General features: G+C 42.8%; 1 protein-coding gene across 1 annotated transcript in view; it reads left to right on the plus strand.

The window, feature by feature from the left end:
* Window positions 1–22140, plus strand: part of LYST (lysosomal trafficking regulator) — a 3942656-nt gene that overhangs the window by 573698 nt on the left and 3346818 nt on the right. The window lies entirely within an intron of this gene.

Here is a 22140-nt window from a genome sequence, read left to right on the forward strand (position 1 = left end):
AGCAAAAGCTCAAATGAGAAAGAAGTTTCTCCACTATACGGGGCGTGGGTCGACTTATCAAAAGCGTTCGACCTTGTAGACAGATCCCTCCTCTGGCAGAAACTAAATAATTGGGGGATTCCGGCACCCCTTCTTGCAATGCTTATAGAACTCCACAAGAACATTACCATCAGAGTGAGATTGGACGAACCAGGCAATTTATCTGAAACAATCAAAGTCCTGAAGGGAGTACGACAAGGTTGCTTGGGTGCACCATTATTCTTTAATTTGTTTCTTTCAGACATTGGAGACTTCCTAGCCTCTGCATCATTAATCTGCCCGAGTATTAATGGAAGAAAACTCCATTGGTTAGCCTACGCAGATGACTTGGTGCTACTGGACGGTTCAGCGATAGGGTTACAACAACTCCTATCCAAACTTAATGAGTATGCCAAACTGAACGGTCTCATAATTAATCCATCTAAATCTAAGGTCCTCATCTTTAAACATGCAAAAAAAAGAGTGACCTCAAGAAACTGGGTTTTGGACAGCAAAGCAATCCCACGGGTGGACGAGTTAACATACCTGGGATATGAAATTCTTGCCCACCCTACCTTAAACAAGGTGATACACTCCATTCTGGGGAAGAAATCAAAAATTATTGCACAAATGAAAAATCTGAATGGAAGATTCTGCAAATTTTCTATAATTCCGCTCAAGAAGTTCTACATAGGCAAAGTTGTCCCGGTCCTTCTCTACGGCCTTGAGGCAAAGCCTCTTTTGTGGAACTATGATTGGAGCAAAGTTGAGGGCTCTTTGTGGAACTATGATTGGAGCAAAGTTGAGGGCTCTTTGTGGAAATCTTCTCTTCATCTTCCATCGTGCACTCATCTCGCTAGTCTGAGATTTGAGTTGGGTCTGACCTCTCTGAATTGTCGCGCAGAGTGGAAGCTACTGTCCCTCTATCGTAACATAATTACAGCTAATGTATCCACCCTTTTCTTCGACGTAAATCAACATCTAAAAAAGTCAAAATCAAAAAAACTCCACGGCTTGGAAGAAAAGATTGCCTGCATTTTACATAGGCTGGAATTAACAACAGAAACTCTCACACAAAATCCTAAGAAAGTCAAAAAAATATTAGAAACGGAGGACTGGATTAAAACGATCGAGGGAATCAGAAGGCTTAACCCCCCAAACCTATTCCTGACAGCGGACAGAAAGCTCGGCACCATCCCGCGCTACCTGGAAAAATTCCCGGACCAAAGAATCAGAAACAATTTCCTCAGACTCAGACTGAATATAGCCCACACGGGTGAAATACTGGACCAAAGAAACCAGGGTGAGAAGGCAATAAGTTTTTGCAAGATCTGTGCCTCTCCGAATTTACAATCCCTCAAACTCCTGCTGCTGGAGGGCGAAGGCACATGGGCGATCAGGGTATCATCACTGGGGAGATTTGTAACTAGAGAGGAGAGCCTAGTTCAGGACGCATTTTGGGATAGACTGATCTCTGGCCAAGAAGTCATGCTAACTGCTGAGATAGTAAACATTTTGGAGAAGCTTACTATCTTAAGGAACTATCAACAGACTAGTCATGTTCTTGAACTCTCCAGTCAAGGGGATCAGTCTGTCTAGTCAAATCCCTGGTTTCTGAGCCTGTATTTTGCCTTATTTTATTTTGTCACTTTACTCCTTCGCTTCCTGTATTCTTAAATACGCAGGAAATAACTGCTTTTTGTATGAAATTGGAACTTTTAATATTCTTTCTTTGTAAAGGTTTTCTCATAACCCAAAAACAAATTAAAAAAAAAAAAAAGTTGAGAATAACATTCCGGTCGGTGAATTCATCGTGCTTGCAGAACCTGCGAAGAACTAGCATAATTTGACAAAGACTGCAATCTACTTTCCTCGCGTTTCAGAGCGAGGGGTTATCTTCCTAAGCACATCAAAAAAGCATGAGCAAAAGCTACTCTGTTATCACAAGCCCAAACATTGACAGACCAACCGATTAAAGATTTCCCACAACCAGAAGGAGTGCGCTTTATTACAACCTATAGTCATGATCATTTTGCAATCAAAAGAATTTTGAAACGCAACTGGCATATATTGCAACTTGATCCTCATATATCTGGACTTGTCCAAAAGGGCCCCCGAATCATTTTCTAAAAGGCTCCGACTTTAAGAAACCAATTGAGCCCCTCCTTTCTCCCTTCAGACACAAGTAACCAACATACCACTTGCCTCAATATGGAAAACTTTGGGTTCAGAAAGTGTGGCACCTGTTCGATGTGCCAGTATGCAAATGAAAAAACTGTTTCGGGACAAATTTGGCAAACAGATCAAAATTAATCAAAATATAAACTGCAGAATAAAATGTGTGGTATACGCTATCATTTGCACATGCAATTTAATCTGTCACTGGTTGCACTAACCCCAGAGTTACATGTCGTAAAGTAATTATTTATTTGGGGAAAGCCCGTGTCAAGCAACTAAGTAACTCATTCAAATTCCAAATTATTCCCTGAAATTTGTTATGGAAAAATTGTGCCAGAGCCACTCCTTAAAATTTTAAGTTTTTGTAATTATGTAGTTTAATCACAACAAAAAATTGTATACATAAAATATACAAATTGCAACTCATAGCATACAGCAAACTCTCTGTTCAGAGTAGAAAGTAAAGTTCTCACAATATGGGGTTAGTAACATAAAGGACTCTTTTGTACTGTAGATCACCAAAAACAAACATAGTACAAAATATCTTCAAGTACAACGTCAAATTTTCGTTAAAAGGAAAACACACAACGCCAACACGTGTTTCAACCCTAACCGGGCCGTCCTCGGGGCGTAAATAATCTATATTTGGCTATGTCAATTAGTTCAAAAAATATATAAACTGGTAAGTTGTAACCCGAGTGCTGGTTATGCGTAAAGTCCCTCGTATAACATAGTTTTGTATTAATGCTCAGTCTTTATTGCATGGTCAATACTGCGAAGGATCTGTCCATTTAATTTTGTGGGCTGTTATTTGTTAATTAGAAACAATCAAGCCATTTGCGAACGCATTAGATGGAACGTATTTCTGCTTTTTTGAGCATTTGGCTAAATGGACAGATCCTTCGCAGTATTGACCATGCAATAAAGACTGAGCATTAATACAAAACGAGGGACTTTACGCATAACCAGCACTCTGGTTACAACTTACTAATTTATATATTTTTTGAACTAATTGACATAGCCAAATATAGATTATTTATGCCCTGAGGACGGCCCGGTTCGGGTTGAAACACGTGTTGGCGTTGTGTGTTTTCCTTTTAACGAAAATTTGATGTTGTACTTGACGATATCTTGTACTATGTTTTTGGTGATCTACAGTACAAAAGAGTCCTTTATGTTACTAACCCCATATTGTGAGAACTTTACTTTCTACTCTGAACAGAGAGTTTCCTGTATGCTATGAGTTGCAATTTGTATATTTTATGTATACAATTTTTTGTTGTGATTAAACTACATAATTACAAAAACTTAAAATTTTAAGGAGTGGCTCTGGCACAATTTTCCCATAACATAAATTTCGGGGAATAATTTTGAGTTTGACTGAGTTACTTAGTTGCTTGACACGGGCTTTCCCCAAATAAATAATTACTTTACGACATATTACTCTGGAGTTAGCGCAACCAGTGACAGATTAGCAAGGTTTTGATACATTTTTGACTTGAAGGGGTTTTAGAGAAATTACCCTTCTATCTCTCAGTGTTGCTGCACACCAAACAATTAGACCAAATCTTGAGATTTCAAGTGCTGTTCATCTGTCCAGTTGCGTGCACGTCCAATTATAGGAGAACTTCTCCTATACCTTGACCTGCAATTTAATCTACATTGGAAGTACGATCCGAGAACTTCGGACTCGGATCCGTGAACATCTTTCAGGAAATGTCAGCCAAAATGTAATGCTGTCTTTGGTGAACCACTGGCAACAGGCACACCAGTTGGATGAGAAGAGAGAGATCCGATTTATCGGTCTTAAAAATATCAGCCTGGGCAAAAGGGGCATCAACCTTGAAATTGTAATGACAAGCAGAAGCCTGTCTGATTTGCCATTTCCGAACTTTGAAACAAGGCTTGAACACGGACACTGAGATGTACTGTTTTTTATAAAGCACAATGCTTGTAAAGTATGTTTCTGCTTTGCAATAATTTAAGGTCTGTATTTTGATCCTTATTTCATTTTCACCCTTTCGCACACTGACACAATTTTCAGGTGTTCACATACTCCCAATCCAAATGTAACACGTTGGATTGGCTAACATGAGATGGGTGCTTCAGATCCGTGGAGATCTGATTTAATCCGAACTCCAATGAGACAATTTTCTGTGCACACCATTTATCCAGAACAGTGACATTAGATATTTAAGTAATTTTTGATTCACAACCCTAATATAATGTATATAGCCTGGTATCCCCAAGGAACACACACATCTAAATTTCAAATTTACATTTTAAAATTACAAATAATACGTGATGTAAAAGCATAACATTAGACACAATGAGAACGTGGTGAGGCACATCCTTTTTACTTCACACATATGTGCATTATATAATACAGTATCTCTTTATTGCGAATACCCACAGATGCTATCTCATTTGTGGGCATTTAAAATAGTTCCACTGAGTTTTACACGTAGGAATATTACGCTGTCACTGAAGTTTGTTTCGCCCTTTTTCACAATATGGATTTTACAGTAGTTCCATTTGCCCAACATTCATGATTCCCCAAAACATGGCGTCCAGCCAATTCAGGGGATGGAAACTGAAGAGGGACTCTTGATGTTGCCATGGCAACCAAGCACAACATTAACAACACTAGTCAAACACCAGTGCATCGCCGGGATGGTCTACAGCTGACGCGCTGCACAGACCTGCATTTAGAGGTATGTTGTGGTTCACACTGTACCTTCTCATACGTGTACTACTATGTAATGTTTTTTTGCAAATCGTACATGCTAGCCTCCTCTATGTATGGTATTCAACAGATTTGTTTGTTTCAGCAAATGGGCGCATTACGCTGTGCATTAACGGTGACAGTATTTTGAATCTGACCCTCAGCATACATTCTGCACACGGCCGCGAGAGCGCGTGTGTAGTTACTTTTCTCTGGCGTAACACGCCAGATGCCAACAGCGATCGTTTTGCTCTTAAACATACATAGACTGCCACTCTTAATGACATCGCTCTTTGTCAGTATATTTGTAGAGTTTAATTTACACAGCGATTCATCCAGATATGGTTGGGAAACATAAATGCTCAGCATGCATGTATGTGTAAGGCTTGCAGACATACCCCAGGCCTTGTCCAACTAAAATTAGGTTCTTAATATTATGTCTCTAACAGTGGGATTGAGCCAGGTTATTACGTTGATCATTAACCATGGCAGAATACTAAGGTCAACCTCACACAGGTAATGGATTGATATAAATATACATATTCAAGCAATTCTTTTACAGTTTTTTTCTATAGAATGCACTTCTAGGCTAACTATAAGTCAAGCAGCATAACCGTGCCTCAAATATTCTTTTCATACCACTTCTGAGAATCACAATCTGTAATATAACACCAATCTTAAAATACGGCATTTCACACTCATCACACCATGTTTTGTCTAATAAGCATTTGCACAATGTGAACGTTTCTGAAATGGAGGTGTTAATGTGCCAGATTTTCCATTGATATGCGTGTGAGACATAGTTTCTATCTTTATTTTCAATTTTAATTTATTTTATATGCCTACTTTACATCTCTAATCTCTGTACCAATTAATATGTGCTTCTAAACATGTTTGCAATTTTTCTTTACCCCTTTGAATCCTTCCCCATCCAGTTTCTCTGTCTTACAATTCCATATAAAAAAACATGTCATTGACTGGATCATTCATTGCTATTGTTACATCACCATAAATGCGTAGTTAATAGTACAAGTGTTATTGTACTCATGTGATTCTGTAAGCCCTGGTTTGAAAAAGGCAATGATCTATCTGCCGAAACACGTGTCACCTATGGGCATAAATGTCATTCTTTGTTTAGACCATTTTTCCGATCATTAAAGAAGCATTTATCTCGAGTGTACTTTCTTAAGTGTGGTGCAGAATCAATAGTTGGAGGTGTGCTTCATACACCAATCGCGAGAGATGGGGTTTTGACCTCTGTCCCTCCAGAGTCTGCGACACCCCAAATTTACTCAGTCAATACCCACTTCTGGGCGCGGAGAGACGACAGGTTGGTGCCATCACCCCAGTGTTTGCTTAACACACAAATATACTTCAATACTGTACACTTTGAGTTTCTGAATCAGACAAGTCCTTTTTGGGATGGCCCACAGACACAACCTACACCCACAGGTGACTTCAATATTTATATATAAATATATAAATAATCATATATATCATATATCATATCAATAACAAGGGTGCTGGGGACATTTATATCTTACTGTTGGCATTCAGAACACTCTTAAAAAAGTTGGTAAAAGGTAAAGGTTATTAGAACACAAGGATTTACAAATAGTTTTAAGCAGGGCAAATACTTTCAGATAGCGCTTAGAGGAGTCATTCAATTCAAATAGGCTAAGCCAAAGTCAATGGGCAAACGTATAGGATGCAGCACTTCAGGTAAGTAAATGGAAAAGTCTTTGCACAAGTTCTTAGGAGTCTTTGATCAAAAGAAGAATCAAATGTAGGGCCACAAGCTGGTTAGACTTGTGAGTTGCAGAAGTTACAAGCACTTCCACAGTAAGAGGTAAGTTCTCTTAGACTTGTTTTACAGTACCTTGGTAAAGAAGAAAAGATGCACCTGATGACTTCTGTTCCTGTGCAGCTCTGCAGATCTCACTGTTCCTGGGCCTCAGTCGTGGGGACAAGAGGGAGGACGTCGGGGGACTCCTGCACTGTCAAAATTGGCAACCAGCAAACTTTACTTTCAGTGGCTGTTTCGCGTTTCAGCTCCTTGCGGCACAGCAAATGGAAATAAGCGCAGTTCCTGACTGTCAAGGTGGACTGTTCTTACTTCTGGGGTCCCGCAATCTGCTGAGGGGGCTCAGGCTTGGTCAGTCCTGCTTCCTGGGAGTTCGGAGGATCTTCCAAAAGCTTTAGGCCAGCTTAAAAGTAGCACACACAATCTGGTGTCCCTCTCCCTGGCTATACGGTTCCTGCAGCAACTCTGAGGAAATTCAACCAGCTCTGAGAGGGCTGAGAGGGATTTTCAGGTGGCTTACTTTCGAGTTGATTTGGTCCCACCAACCCAAAGGGAGAAGTCGTCCTTGCAGGGGCTTCTCTGTCGATGCAAACTTGGCAAGTAGTCGCTGCAGCAGGGCTTCACCGGGCAAACCAACGGTCCAGGAGTTGCAGCATGCGTCCTCTTCAAGCTCTTCTTCAGTTCCTTCGTCCAGTGGTCGACTCTGCATTCCAAGCCAAAAGACTTGCCTTTTTTTCAGTTCTCTCCCATTCATTCCAGCCTAGCTGTCACTCACCCAGCGGGGTGGCTGTCCTTGGCGGACAGTCAGCCAGCCAATCACCACAGAGTGCATTCAGGTCTCCTAGGAGACTAAGCACAGGGAGTTTTGGGCACCTCCTTCACTTCGTGCCTACTCCAGACACTCTGGAGCCAGAGGCGGGTTTCTCTCAGAAACCCAGCCAAAGGCGAAATGAACAAAGAGACCAAACCTAGTTTGGTGCGCAAAGAAACTCCCTAGAAGGGCCTTTCTACAAAGGCCTGGCGAAAAAAGACCACCAGGCACCATTTTAGCAAAAATGGCTGTATGCCATTTTGAAAAAGATGGCTCCCGTGGTTACTTTACCGGAGCCGCAAACAGTCGCTGTAAATGCAAACCAAGGTAGTTCAAAACGAAACCACTGCCACCAGCCAGTCAATTGAGGAAAGGGTAACATAAAAAATGTTGCACGAGCATTTAGACACAGGGGATACTAAGTAACCCCTTCAGCACTCTATTGTAAGATGGGGTGTGCTGGGTCTAGCAAGTACAATGCTGAGTAAAGTCATTTTCACTTTACTGCTCTGGGAAACAGTAGTTTATCCCAGAGAAGGTATTTAAACCTTGGGAAATCTAGAAGACTTCCCTGTGGCACTGCACTTAAGGTGCTTTGTGCCATCAAATTGTCAAGGTGACAGCTGCTCAGCCCAAATCATCAAGGACGCAGCTAGAGATTTAGAACCATTTATCTCTAAATTAATTAATGCCTCCTTCAAGACTAGCACTGTCCCCAACAAGCTCAAAGAATCCTGGGTTCTACCATTACTGAAGAAACAGACATAAGACCCCTCCATCCCGACTAACTATAGACCGATCACCACGGTCCCCTTCCTCCTCAAAATAGACAGAGTAGCTTTCCTCCAAATTCAGAACCATCTCGAGACCGAACACCTATTAGGCTCCCGCCAATCTGGATTCAGACTACAACATGGTACTGAAACGGCATTAATTGACTTAAAGACTCAAATTGACGAGCTGAAGGTTAAAGGTAAAATAGCTATGCTTCTCCTCCTCAACCTATCCACAGCATTTGACCTGGTGGATCATGCAGTGTTATGCAAACATCTAGCGTAACCCGCACATTTCTCGAGTGATGCCATAGCCTGGGTACAATCCTTCCTAGCCAACCGTATGATGAGTCTTTTCCCCCTCAGCCTCCGCAGACCCAATCATGTGTCTCACCCGCTATGTATAACATCTTTACTAAGCCCCTCTTCGACAAATTGGACAGACTGGGTGTCACCTACATTAACTATGCAGATGACACCCAGATCCTGATACCCCTTTCCGGCAATTTCGGCGTGGACACGGCCTTGGTAAACCAGATATACCTCCTCTTTCAGGCAAGGATGGCATCACATGGCCTCTGCCTGAATGACGATAAAACGCAGATCCTGATTCTGGGCTCGGACGCCAACCTTAAATAAACGTAGCCGTAGCTACTCCTCATTCGATACTGACGGCAACATCATCAAAGCAGTAACCGAGGTTGGAACACTAGGATTTTACCTTGACTCTACATTATCACTAAAAAAACAAGTTGGCGCCATGGCATCGTCAACTGCCTACACATGCAAAGTTATTAGAGCCTGCAGCCCTTCCTCTCCAAAGCTAGCTGCATCACACTCGCCAATGCACTAATAATGTCCAAATTAGATTATTGCAATGCTTTATACATAGGACGTAATAAATATATCCTAGACAAAATGCAAACATTACAAAATAACGCCCTTAGAGCAGCTCTGAACATAGCCAGCAGAGAGTACATTTCTAACATCAGAAGAAACCAGCACTGGCTAAAAATCAGCGACGGGATCCTTCTTAAAACTGTCTCCCTCACCTTTAAATGTCTAAACAACGTAGCACCCCCCTATCTCTCAGACAGATTGATCAGAAGAAAGTTGTCCCGCCCCACAAGATCATCCAACTCCCACTATCTAGAAGTCCCTAGATTCAAACTCTCCAAATCTGGCAGAGTCAGCTTCCCAGTCAAAGCGCTTTATCGTTGAACGCACTCCCATTAGCCTTCAGAACTGAACAGCCATACCTTAGTTTCAGGCGCAATATGTTAAACTGGCTTAGTGCAAATGACAACTAATGCTTGCCTGCTTTGATGTACCCATATGAGCACATGATTTCTTGACCACCCTCTTTTCTCCTCAATTAGCCATGACAACAGCTAGCTGTACCGACCACTGCACTTATCCTTGTATGTTACCTCGTTCCCCTGCCACTCCCAAATGTCATTACTGTACCTTGTTACCTCTTTCCCTTTGCACCCCCAAATGTCATTACTGTACTCTTACCATGTTGTAACTAAGCTTTATGCATACTTGTAAACTGCTGCGCTCAGCTACCTAAGGGTTTGGTGCGCGTTACCAAATAAACAATTGTAAAAGATGATGCCTATGGAGTTGGTTAGACTCCATAACCAAAAAGAAACAGTGTATAAAATCACATTGAAATGCATGAGACAGTGGGAAAAAGGGTCTCACTCTCTCCAGTTTAAAAAAATCAAGTCCTCAAAATCCAGCAAAGTTGCTGAGGGTCTCTAAGGTGAAGGGAATTAGCACATTTTTGAGAATTTTCCCTAACACCGCTAAGTTAGCGGGATCTTGTTCCCCCACCCCCCTCCGAGACATGCTTCTAATGAGTATCGGTGAACTCCTGAAAGGGTCGCATACAGAGTCTGTAGTGTTGCAGCAGTGGGATGAAAGAGGACATCAGGCCCAAGAAGGACTTGTAGAAGTGAACAGAGGGGGTTGTCGCTGAACCTTGGCGAGGAGGGCTTGAAGCCTCTGCGACAGGGTTGGCCTTGCACAAAAGTGTGTTGGGGCATGCCCCCAAGTAGAGGGCTTGCTGAGATGGAATCAGACAGGTGTTTGGATAGTTTACCGTGAACCCCAGCAATTGCACGAAATGAATGGTTTGTGTTCTGTGATCCGCCACCCTGGTGTAAGATGTTTCCCACACAAACCAATTGTCTCGGTACAGGTAAACGTGGATGCCAGCTCGGTGCCCATGCGCTGGGTTTCGATGCCATCGGATGAACCGGGGGATGTGCTGGGGGCTGAGCGGTGGATCTTGCCACCACTGGGGCATTAAGCAGCGTTTGCGCGTCCTCCTGGAGCGCTTAGACGTCTGTGTGTTTTTTGGTGTTGGCGCCCATTTACTTTGGAATACCCAGTCGCATGCCGGGAGGCTGCCGATCATGCTGATCAGAGGATTCCATCGAAGATTTAGACGGTTCTGTTGTCGCTTTGGCCCGGTTTGACCTAGCCACCGGAACAGATCCTTGGATAGTGTGTTTGATGTTATGATCGTGTGCGCACCTGTCACCGGGTGTTTTCTCCGTAGCGTGACTCTTGCCAGGCCTAGTGGGGTCGGGGGCGGACGTCGTGGACCAAGAGCGGTCCGCACTTAGGTCCATGGCTTCCGGTACGGATGCCTGGTCATCGCTAGTTCCCCCATCACTTTCGGCAGTTGCAACAGTGGGGGAAGAACATTCGGCCTGCGACATGCCATAGGCCGGCCACCGCTTTAAGCAGCGCTCCTTAAGCGTCTTAGGGAGCAGGAGTCTACAGGCCGCCCAACTCGCTTCTTTGTGGTCGAGGGGCAGACAATTGTTGTACCGAGTGTGCTCGTCTTGCCAAGGATATTTGGCCCTGCACGAGGGACAAAAACTAAATGGCGTCTTTTCCATAGCGAAAGACAATTAAAGCAATGACAAAACCCAGGGAGCAGAGAGGGATGATGAAAGAGGAAAGGCATACTTGTAAAGTATATGTCCACCCCAACCCCACTCTCCCTACTGTGTAGGCTGGCCAGAAGGCCCGGCCACATGGACGGCAGCGCCTCCAGGATCAACAGGCATCAAAAGTCTGCAGCAGTCTTCGGCGTTGTTTCACAGAATTCAGTCAAAGTGACTTAACGGGAATAACGACAAAGTCGATAATAATGACAATAACGCTATCTCTATGTAAGAGCTCCGCATTAGGGCTACCAGTAATCTGGGTGGAAAAAAACAATCGGAGGCACCTCGGCACGTGAGGGATTTTGGGTACACTACACGTCACGATAGGGATAGTGTTACAGACACGCCTATGCTGACGTCCCCTTTCGATCCTCGAAAGACAAGATGCAATACTCTGCGGTTACCACTGGATGTCGGACCATATGCGCAGCATGTGAATCTAAGCAGATACAATCATCAGAAATGCTATTACGGTGAGTAATGCATGTCTTATCTTCCATCTGTTTATCTACATCAATGTTCTATTACACCATTTTCCAGTCACCCGATTCAACAGAAGTGTCAAATATTTAATCTTACTATACTTCATCTTTCCTCGCTTTCTGGAGCCTCTAACTAATAAATGTGATCCTTGATGAAAACTACCACCGTGCCCCTTATAAATGTTTGAGAAATGTGTTGGTTGACATATCCTTCTTCACTTGGAGCACATTGATGGAAGAACAGACCCTTGCGAGCGACAAACCCACTGACACACCTTGTATCCCAATGCTGAGCCCTACCTACCTGCACAAAGTGAAATGTTATAGCGTTGCATAAGTCCACTTTTCAAGTAATCATTTTCCTTTTCCATTGTACTATTTTCGGACAATGGACTGAAAATGAAGGAGCAAGATTCTGCATCAATTTCTTTTCCGGAGTCAACATCAACCTCATACACCTACCAAGTAATTCTATTACACTACCCTTTATATGCGATTGAACTACTTGCATGTGGTATGCTTTCAATGTAAACATATCCAAATCTATTATGTGCAGTACTGGTAAAGTGGCAGGTGTTATGCAAAATTTGTATGCAGTACCCTTTGGGAACACTACAAACAACTCTGACTACAGGTATAAGAAACCCAACCTTTGGTATAAGCTTGTACTACACAGTTTTGGTAGCGTGTAGAGCAGCCAGGCTTATCTCAAGAGGGGTAGGGTAGTTACACAGAAATTCACAGTGACAAGTATTCAAATAAACTCTTACACCTAAGGTTTCTTGAATAAAGGATTATTAATTTATCAGTCAGTTAGAATAAGCCTTCTTCAGAAGGGAGCAATATAATAGTTGCACACAAATACACTTCAATACTGTAAACTTTTAGTTTCTAAATCAGTAAAGACCCCTTTGGGATGGCCCTCAGACACAACCTACACCCTCGGGTGACTTCAATAGCTAGGGTGCTGGGGACATTAATATCTTACTGTTGGTATTTAGAATACTGTTAGAATTTGGTAAAGGAAAAGATTATTAGAACAACAAGAGACCACAAATATTCTTAAGCAGGCAAATACTTTTGGATCCCCTAAGAAGAGTCATTCAATACAACAGGCTAAGCCAAAGTCAATGGGCAAAAGTCTTATATAGGATGAAGCACTTCTGGTAGGTAAGTTGAAAAGTCTTTGCACAATGTTTTGGAAGTCTTTGAAGAAATGAAGAATCAAATGTAGGGCCACAAGCTGATTAGACTTGTGAGTAGTAGAAGATGCAAGTAACTCTACAGTAAGAGGTAAGATCTCTTAGACTTTGTACATTACCTTTTGCACGGAAGAAAAAGTGCAGCAGATGACTTCTGTTCCTGTGCAGCTCTGCAGATTTCACATTTCCTGAGCCTCAGTCATGGGGACAAGAGGTAGGACTACTGAGGACTCCTGCACTGCAATGGGACGGTCACCGCTCGCAACCAGCAATTTTCAAATCAGTGTCTGTTCAATGTTTCAGCTCCTTGCGTCTACCGCAAATAGCAACACAGCGGTTCCTGGATGTCGAGATGGACTTTCCTTACTTCTGGGGTCCCGCACTCAATTGAGGGGGCTCAGGCTCGGTCAGTCCTGCTTCCTGGGAGTCCAGAGGATCTTCCTGGAGCTCTAGGCAAGCTTAAAAGCAACGCACACAATCTGGTGTTCCGCTTACTTTGGAGTTGATTGGTCCCACCAACTCAAGGGGAGAAGTCATCCTTGAAGGGGCTTCTCTGTTGAGGTGAACTTGGCGATTCAGACCTGCAGCAGGGCTCCACCGGGCAAACCAACGGAATTGTTTTACCAAGAAACCTTGAGTTAAGTGTCTCTCTGAATACTTCTAATTATAGACCTTTGTGTAACACCTTACAAGCTCACATTCCCTCTTGAGATAAGCCTGGCTGCTCAGCTTGCTACCAAAACCTGTGTGGTACAGACTTATACCAAAGGTTGGTTTTGCTTACACCTGTAGTCCTAGTTGTGTAGTGGTCCCAGAGGGTACTGCATGCAAACTTTGCCTAACAGCACATTTCTGAGAATTCTCCCTAACAGCAAGCATGGGTGTGTGTACGTGTGTACCATCGTCTGCATCTATTTTTTTCAGTTCAGTATGTACCTTCTTCTGCATCGCATTTTTTCTGTTTCATTTCGCTTTTTAATCTGTATTAAAACAAGTGCTGTATTATAGGTGGATGGCGGAACATCAACTACTATCACTTCCTCCTTCGTAACAGGTCCACAGCTTGAGGTATTTCTATTCACATTTCACTTTCAAGAATCCGAGAATCCGATTACACCCAACATTGGATATGCCTTGAGACATACATTTATGTAACTGTGCACTGTTTAAAACGTTTCTGATTTTGGTTGTAACATTGCACTTCCCCCCCCCTAATGCAGAACAGTTACCAAGGACACATTACAAAGCAAAATACTTGGCAGGGCAACATTGTAAACACTATGTTTTACAGGGTGACCTCAAATCAAGTCCATGTTTAAACTCGTATGGGTATCGGGTGAAATATGAACTGAATGTTATGACCAAGTCACGTACACTTTTCTCGAGGATTTATCCGTACTAATGTTCTATTTGTGTTGTGACAGCAATTCTAACAGTATATGGTTCAAAGTCTATGTAAAATACTTAGCTTGGAGTTGCTCTGTCGAATGCAAACTTTTATTGTGCACTTTGGCTGACATTGTATTTTTTTTGTATATTACTCTATTCAAGGAATGTACTCCTGATATGGATTTAGAAGAGGCGCATGGCACAGAGGTATACTTATATGAAGTAAAATTGGGCGTCACATTGCATTATGAATACATTTTAATTATGTTGCTATCTTTTCCAGTCCGTCTAGTTGTTTTCAGTTTGTAGATATGTACTTATGTTTCTTTGCTTTGACATTAAATTGGCTGTATTAAAACCATATAAAAACGTTTTTTTTTGCAGCTTGATATCACTGCCTGCAAAGAGAAGGCCACTGTTTTGAAGCAAATCAAGAAACCAAGGGTAAAGAACTTACCAGTTTGTTTTACACAACCTTTTGAGCAGATGTTTTAGTCTTTCTAGGTTTTTAGTTGCAACATCGTATGCTCTGTATGTGTGCAATACATTCGACATCTTCTTCTATTTATTCTTTTAGAAGCCCAGAAGGAAGAGGAGTATAAAGACGCAGACATCGTTTGAAACCAAAGATGTCGCTTGCCAAACAGATTTCACATTGGAGCGACTAATATCTCAGGCGCAGCGTGGCACATTCAACAAGCAGACTAGTGATTCATATGTCCAGTGGCCGGAAAATGAATGGAATGTCACATGCGACCCTTACAAAGTCAGCCTGGACCATTGCTACTTTGTGCTAGGTCGAACACAAGAAAATGAAGAAAGTGATGATGCATTGCAACTGCTTGCTGACCCCTTCACACAATCTACACCCGCTAAAAATGTTCTACCCAAGAAACATTCAATGTTACCTGTTTGTCCAGTTCATGTTGAATTATCACAGCATGAACTGACAGAGGTTGAAGCTTCAACGAAATTGACCAATGAACTTGCTTCAAGATTCCACCACCATCGAATCACAAAAATCAGTACTGCAGGACGATTGGCTATTAAAGGAGCAAAAGTACCTTGTGTTCGATAACTGCCTGATAGAGATATTACAAATGCTGAAATGTTAACATAAAATCGGGGCCAATTTATGCAAGGAGCCATTTGTGAATGTGTCTTGCATATTACAAGGCACCAACCTGAAAATCCATGCAACCTGTGTCCGCCATAATACATTTTCATAGTCTGCTCAACCGATGCTCGGCAAGTGTTCAGCAGATCGACTTTAGCAAGATTTCCAGTTTGTGGGTCTTGAGTTCCTTGCTAAAACTCAATACTACAAATACCAAAGGGAATTCTTATTCCCCACTATTTGTCATGCTTTGAATGTTGAACAGATATCAATGGACCGTACATTCTCTGGCAAACGTTTCTGTCTAGCTGGTGACGGACACTGTGACGGTGCAAGATTTTCCCAAAGTACTGCACTTAACACTTTCAAGACATGGAAAGTAAAAAAAAGAAAATTGAGTTCTGTCGTGGTGCAGGTGTCTGAATGTTAATCGTCTGTTACCATGGAGAAACAAGGTTTCATCAAATCCATTCAACTTCTTCAATACAGGGGAATGGAAATAGACCTGATAGGCATGTTTCGATAGCGAAGGCCATGCGAGAGCAGTTTCCACACATTCGGCATCAATGTGATGTATAGCACGTTGCAAAATCAATCAATAAAAAAATTACAGCTGCTGGGAAAAAGAAGGGTTCGGAAAACCTTATAAAATGGTGTCAGTCCATCAGCAACTATCTTTGGTGGAGCGCCAAAACTTGTGATGGATCTGTGGAATTTCTACTTGAGAAATGGCATTCATTGATGCACCCTTGTTCCAACGTACAAGCATGGACAGAAAACCAACATTTCCATGAATGTACACATGGACCGTTTTCGAGGGAGGAGGAACGGAATTAGTGGTTGGCATCATGTTCACCTCCACAGAAAGCACTTGAAAAGATTGTGTATGATAACACGCTTTCGAGAGACCTGAAGAGACTCACAGATTTCCGTCACACTGGAGATTTGGAGCTATATTTGCCTAAATTACAGGTCCAAAAGGTTGCACTTCGGCATAGACGGTATGGAGACCAGAACGAGACTAGCTGTACTTGCCCATAACAACAACGTAGGGAGGGAACAAGCGAGAGCTTCAGGAACATTCAGGATGCTTCGTTACCACAAGGCCTTTACAAAACAAGGCAAACAATCGGTGTCCAAACCAATATACGAGGAAATTGATTTTTAATTTGTCAAAGATCTGACATTGACTGTGTTGGCCATGCATACTTATGGACTGGATGCTGATATTCTTCCCAGGACCCATACAATGCCACAAAACATTGCAAAAAAGCATTGTGTACTAAAATCCAAACTTGTTGAAATGTGGACTTCTCTTTAAAATGCGCTCACAGTAACATTTAGAGGTGTTATAAATACCATATCATACATGCCATTTCATAACATTTGAACTCAAACTGTCATTGAATATTACACCCCAAGGTCAAACTCCCCTATAATAAATGTGCTATCCCACATCAGAGTTAGTGGTTTATACTGTGCCTAGTATCTGAGTTCATTAGATCATACGAATATATTGTCCAGTTCCTTCTAGTATGTGATTTCTTACAGAATAAATAATATATCACGAAAGGCCTAGACAGAACAAGTACTCTAGAAACAGTGACCAGCTGGGTGAAGGTGAGATCATTGGAGGCAGACCGCTGCTGGATAGCAGACAGTCAGAGACATTCGATGTTTGCTGTGTTATCCTGTGCTATCCAAGTATAATCACCCATCTGAAAACAGATCTGACGCCAAAAGCACACCCTACTCGAATAGTGGGAGCCAATTCATCGCCTCATGCCCCTTCCTGACTTGACACAGACTTCCCAAGAAGAACCACTCTTTCATTCAGCGGCCCAATCATGCACTTCCACCAGCTACTGCAATTTTAAGAACAAGTTGACACACTGCTCAGGGATGTACTACATCACCTGTCCTGCATGCGTTGATTGGTAAGACAGTGTACATAACATTATTACACAGGCGATGGAAGGCTACTATTGGTTTTTTGCTCATCCATCTATAGATCACAGCGTGTGTAAACTGGGATCATCTCTCCATGTAGCGAAGGCTACGGTCTATCTAACTCTCACAAGGTACATTGTGAAAGGTACTATATGCTAGAGCAGACTACTCCATCAACAGTCAATACGCTTGGTGGCATGAAACAGTTTTGGAGGAGGGTATCGTTGGGTTTATGTGGTATTTCCTTTGAGGGATGATATACACCCGTGCGTTGCAGCAGCACACACAATTCGTGAATGTTGACACATTACCGTGGCGGAACATATCTTTACATGGATGTTTCAAGCTGTCCTTCCTGTTCTGAAACACTGTACAGCACCATTGCCTTTTCATTCCCCCCCCCCCGCATTCTTTTCTGAAATTGAAACCTAAACATCTCTGCCTTTGAACAGGACAAGGGCCTTATTGAAATTTGGCCTTGAACGCCAGGCAGCAATTGTTCGAAGGACAGAAGTAGTGGGGAATAGAAGAAAGTGTTATCTTTTAATATATTGAGCGCGGACATACCGCAAGTTAGTGTGAACATGTTGATACATCGTACAGAGCAGTTGCTCATCGACAGAAACTCACCATGGAATTTCCAGAAATTATGTAAATTCAAGTTCACATAAAATTGTTATTGGGATTAAAAATTATTAGGGTGCTGTATGCATAATAACTAATGCAGGGTGGTGATATCTAAACCGTTTCGTCCCACAGAACATACCGTGGTGTCGTTGAGCTTCATTAAGGTGCAGGGGACAGTTGGGTAAACGTTGTCCATGTGCACTGTGATCGCTTTCCGATCAGTAATCTTGCCAGCTTTATGACATCTGTACGTGGTTCAACCTAAATGGTTGCTATGTTTGTTCTTCGTTTTCTCCATGTGGTTCTCCATCCAATTGGGAGCTTTAACTACTTCACAGCGCTCAACTAGTAAGCAACTCGTGGTCTCAAGTAGTACATCATGTTTTCATGTGTGTGTTAAATATTGGTTGTTTTTTGCTTATGATTAGGTTTCAAACTGGAGTTATACGTTAACTTGTTATATTAGAGTACAGAACGGTTACTGAAATGTATTTTTTATTGTGATTTGTTTGCAGATACTTGGTACCGTACTGCCTGTGCCGTAGCTTCCAGGTGCAAGCCGATGGATTCTTCAATCAACACTGGACCACCAACAATGGACCCCATAAGCTGTGTTTTTTCGATCACCGTTATCTGGGAGGTGTGGCATGGCCGGATATGTCCATTGGCGGTCCTGGCAACAAGGAGCAACCGGTCAGCGTTCCTGATGTAGCAACGTGGAGAGCAAGAGCGTTGGGCTTGAAAGTGCAAAAAATTAATTTCTTCTCCCACACGAAGCACCAAGTGGGTCATTGAATTATTTTGCAGTTGTACCATATGTTAACAAAAGGAGACCGAACATTGATCGCTCATCGTAATCTGCGTAGCTTGAGAGTCATGCGATGATCGTTAGCTCTAATTTACCTGGGAAATAAAAGAAAATGTTTGTTTCCTAGAATTTATAATTTCTTGGGAACGTTCTTTGAACAATAAAAGCACTTGTTACATTGCAGACTATTGATGTATTATTAAAATATTCTATATGCATATGCTATTTAGGGCAAGACAGAGCAGATACGCTCTGTGTTTATCTTGCGTTTATCTTCCTGTTTCTGCGGACGTGGGTGATGACGTGGCACGTTGGGTTCTGCTGGCCACAAACATAATGAAAATAGGTGGAGCAGATGGTTCGGACAAGTGATGTCCACTTCAGGGGCGGTTGTTTTGATTTATTGGCGTGAGCACATTTGAACTTAGGGCGATCAATCCACGGATAAGATTAGCACAAGATGGTTGCGCCCAACATGTTGTTTTTGCATGTGTAAAAGTGAGGAAAACTAAGGTAAGATGCATCGGAAAAATGTTTATGATCGATCCCAGTATGCTTAACACGACATGCCTGAACGATCGGGACAATACCATTTTTGAGCGCACTGTTCCTTTAAGCTTCACTACACTCTTTTGCTCATCTTTTATGGGGAAACTACCATGTCCTTCAGAACGTCAGTACTGGGAAACATTGTTTCCCTTCGTCTAGTTACTTGGTTACTACTTTTAGTAATTTGTTATCACTTGTGGTAACTTGTTATCATTGTACAATGGGTTAGGTACACTTTGTTTTACCATAGACTTACACTCGGTGGATTTTTAGTTACACTAGGTGTGCTATAAGCTGGTGGCAGCAGTGACTTTTACCATTTTTTGTACTTTTCATTTTAGCCTTACCGCGTTTACCGCAGTTGGCTACTAACTGTGGCTACTGGTCAAACATGGCCATGCCACGAGATTTATCACTTGTCCTTTGGCCAACTTGTCTTATAGCCTTCTTCCTGACTTGTGAGGCCAGGAAAAGCCTTGTGTACTTGCAGTGCCCCGGGAAAGCAGCAGCTTTTGGTGGGCTACTGGAGGGCTATGTGTGTTTGCTGCCAGGAAGTCGGCTGTGACTGTGTGGTCCCAATCCACATACTGGTGCCAGTGCATCTGGGTGGAATTCATGGGTTTTGCCACCAGTGGTCCTGTTTTGACCACTGCTGGTGGTGTGTTGTGTGGGGTAGATCTACTATTGGCAAGTGGGGGCTGCTGCTCTTACGTGGCTTTTAGGATATGGGGACCCCTACACCCACTGTAGAGATATCCTGGCAGAAACTGAAGGAGCTAAGACAACTGTGCAGCTGCAAGACCCGAAAGGAAACCAGAGACCCGTCGGAAGAAAGCTTGGCGACCAACTTCTGCTGCTGTCCTGGGAGACCCTGGTCTTGACCGTGATCTCCAGCAGTCCTGCAAAGGAGCTGCGACCCTTGTAGTGAAGGGGACATCCATTCTCGGTTAGCTCAAAGTCCTGCAAAGAAGAGCCTTCGCAAGTACTCCAGGACTGCCATGTGGCTCACCAGCTCTGAGGTTGGGCTACTGTGGTGCAGACATCGCCGTTCTGTGTTGAGTCCTGGAACTTGGGGATCCTCAGCTTGCACTACAAGACTTACATCCGCGTGATCCTGTGGTCCTAGCATCAAGGGAACCCGAGATGGGAGGGAAAGTCTGGCCTTGGCAAGTGCATCCCTTTGCGTCGCCGTGAATCGGTGGCCATCTTCCGAAACTGCTTACCTGCATCCATTCCTGTCCTGAGAGGGGCCCTGTATAGAGTTTTGCTGCATTCTTCCACTGAGAGTCCTTGGACCTGCATCAGACACCGACCGGAGAGCTGCTCGAACCTGCATCCCCTGGGGCTCAAGGGCTGAGGCTGACGGCAGGAAAAGCGACCGCAGGCCTTCAACTGACCTGCCAAGTCTCATGAAGAATCTCAGTACAGGGGTGAGTTATAGCGATACTTACCTGCCCCCCTAAACTCCCCTTTAAAAGTTTAACTTTTACAAAACATTTATCATACGTTGGCTTTGCCATAGCTTGTTCACACAAGCACTCCGAAAGTTGCAAGCACGTTTATTAGTTAGATTAACCTGTCCCCTAACACTTGAAGCTGTTCACTGCGCCACAAAGAACCTACCTTAAATGTTACCAGCTTCAAAGAACTGTCCGAAAGTTTGCTTACATTTTGGGAATAAGGCACCAGACAATTTAGGATTGGACTCCTGAAATTGGGGATTATTCTTTGTGGACCATTAGTGCACATACTAATCTGTACCTTTCTTTTCAGGGGTTTGATCTGTATTTTGCCCTAAGCCAGTAACTGTATATGTACGTAATTGTAGTATTGTGTGAAAGTATTCCCTGTTAGTAGTCATTTTTCACTGTGTGTTTTGGCCATAAGTAAAGTATTTTTATACCTGATTCTTGAAGTGTAATCTTTGACTGCTGCACTGTGTGTACTCATTATGGACCTCTTACAAGCTCACCACGTCTTAAGATTTAGCCTAGACCTCTCACCACTGCTACCTTGAACTTGATTGGCTACAGCTCAGAGTTGTCCCTGTCACAATATAGGTTGGCCTTCTATGCATCTTTCCCTCAGGTCAGAGTATGGAAAATCTGTCCTAACACACAACTTTACTAGATTCTACTGCATCGACAGGGATTCTGCGGCAGAGTCCGGAGTCAGCTAGGCAGTTCTATGTAACCTGTATGTGTAAGGTCAGTGTCTCCTGTGGTGTTTGCTACAACAAGCTTGCCTGGGCCTTTATGGTTATATGGTACTGCTTTTTAATCTATTCACAGCATGTGACTCTATGAAAGATTCGCTGCTGGAGGAGGAATACGTTACTTGCCTATAACTCCTGTTCTCCAGCATTGGTTCTTTTCATAGATTCACCTGCAAACCCTCCCGCTACCTCGCTTGGCACTGCTTAGCCCATACTGCCAATTTACGTGTTTTGCCAGAATCTGAAGATGCCCTCCAGGGTTGGAGCAAAGGGAGCCCTTTCTAAATAAAAAAGAAATAAATAAAATAAATATCATATTCTATTGGCTGTGGGCAGTAGGCCAAAATGACTATGCTAGAGCATTAAAGTGACTGATGTTTTCAGTTTAAATATAAACTGCTCTGTTACCGAGGATTCCCAGCCGGACGAAGGAGAATTTTCACAGCATGTGAATCGATGAGATGCCAATGCTGGAGAACAGGATGTTGGGCGGGAATTTTCATTTCTTTGCTAATTTCCTCACACC

This window comes from Ambystoma mexicanum, chromosome 4p, assembly GCF_040938575.1.
Source record: "Ambystoma mexicanum isolate Mex_15411 chromosome 4p, UKY_AmexF1_1, whole genome shotgun sequence".
Taxonomy (NCBI): domain Eukaryota; kingdom Metazoa; phylum Chordata; class Amphibia; order Caudata; family Ambystomatidae; genus Ambystoma; species Ambystoma mexicanum.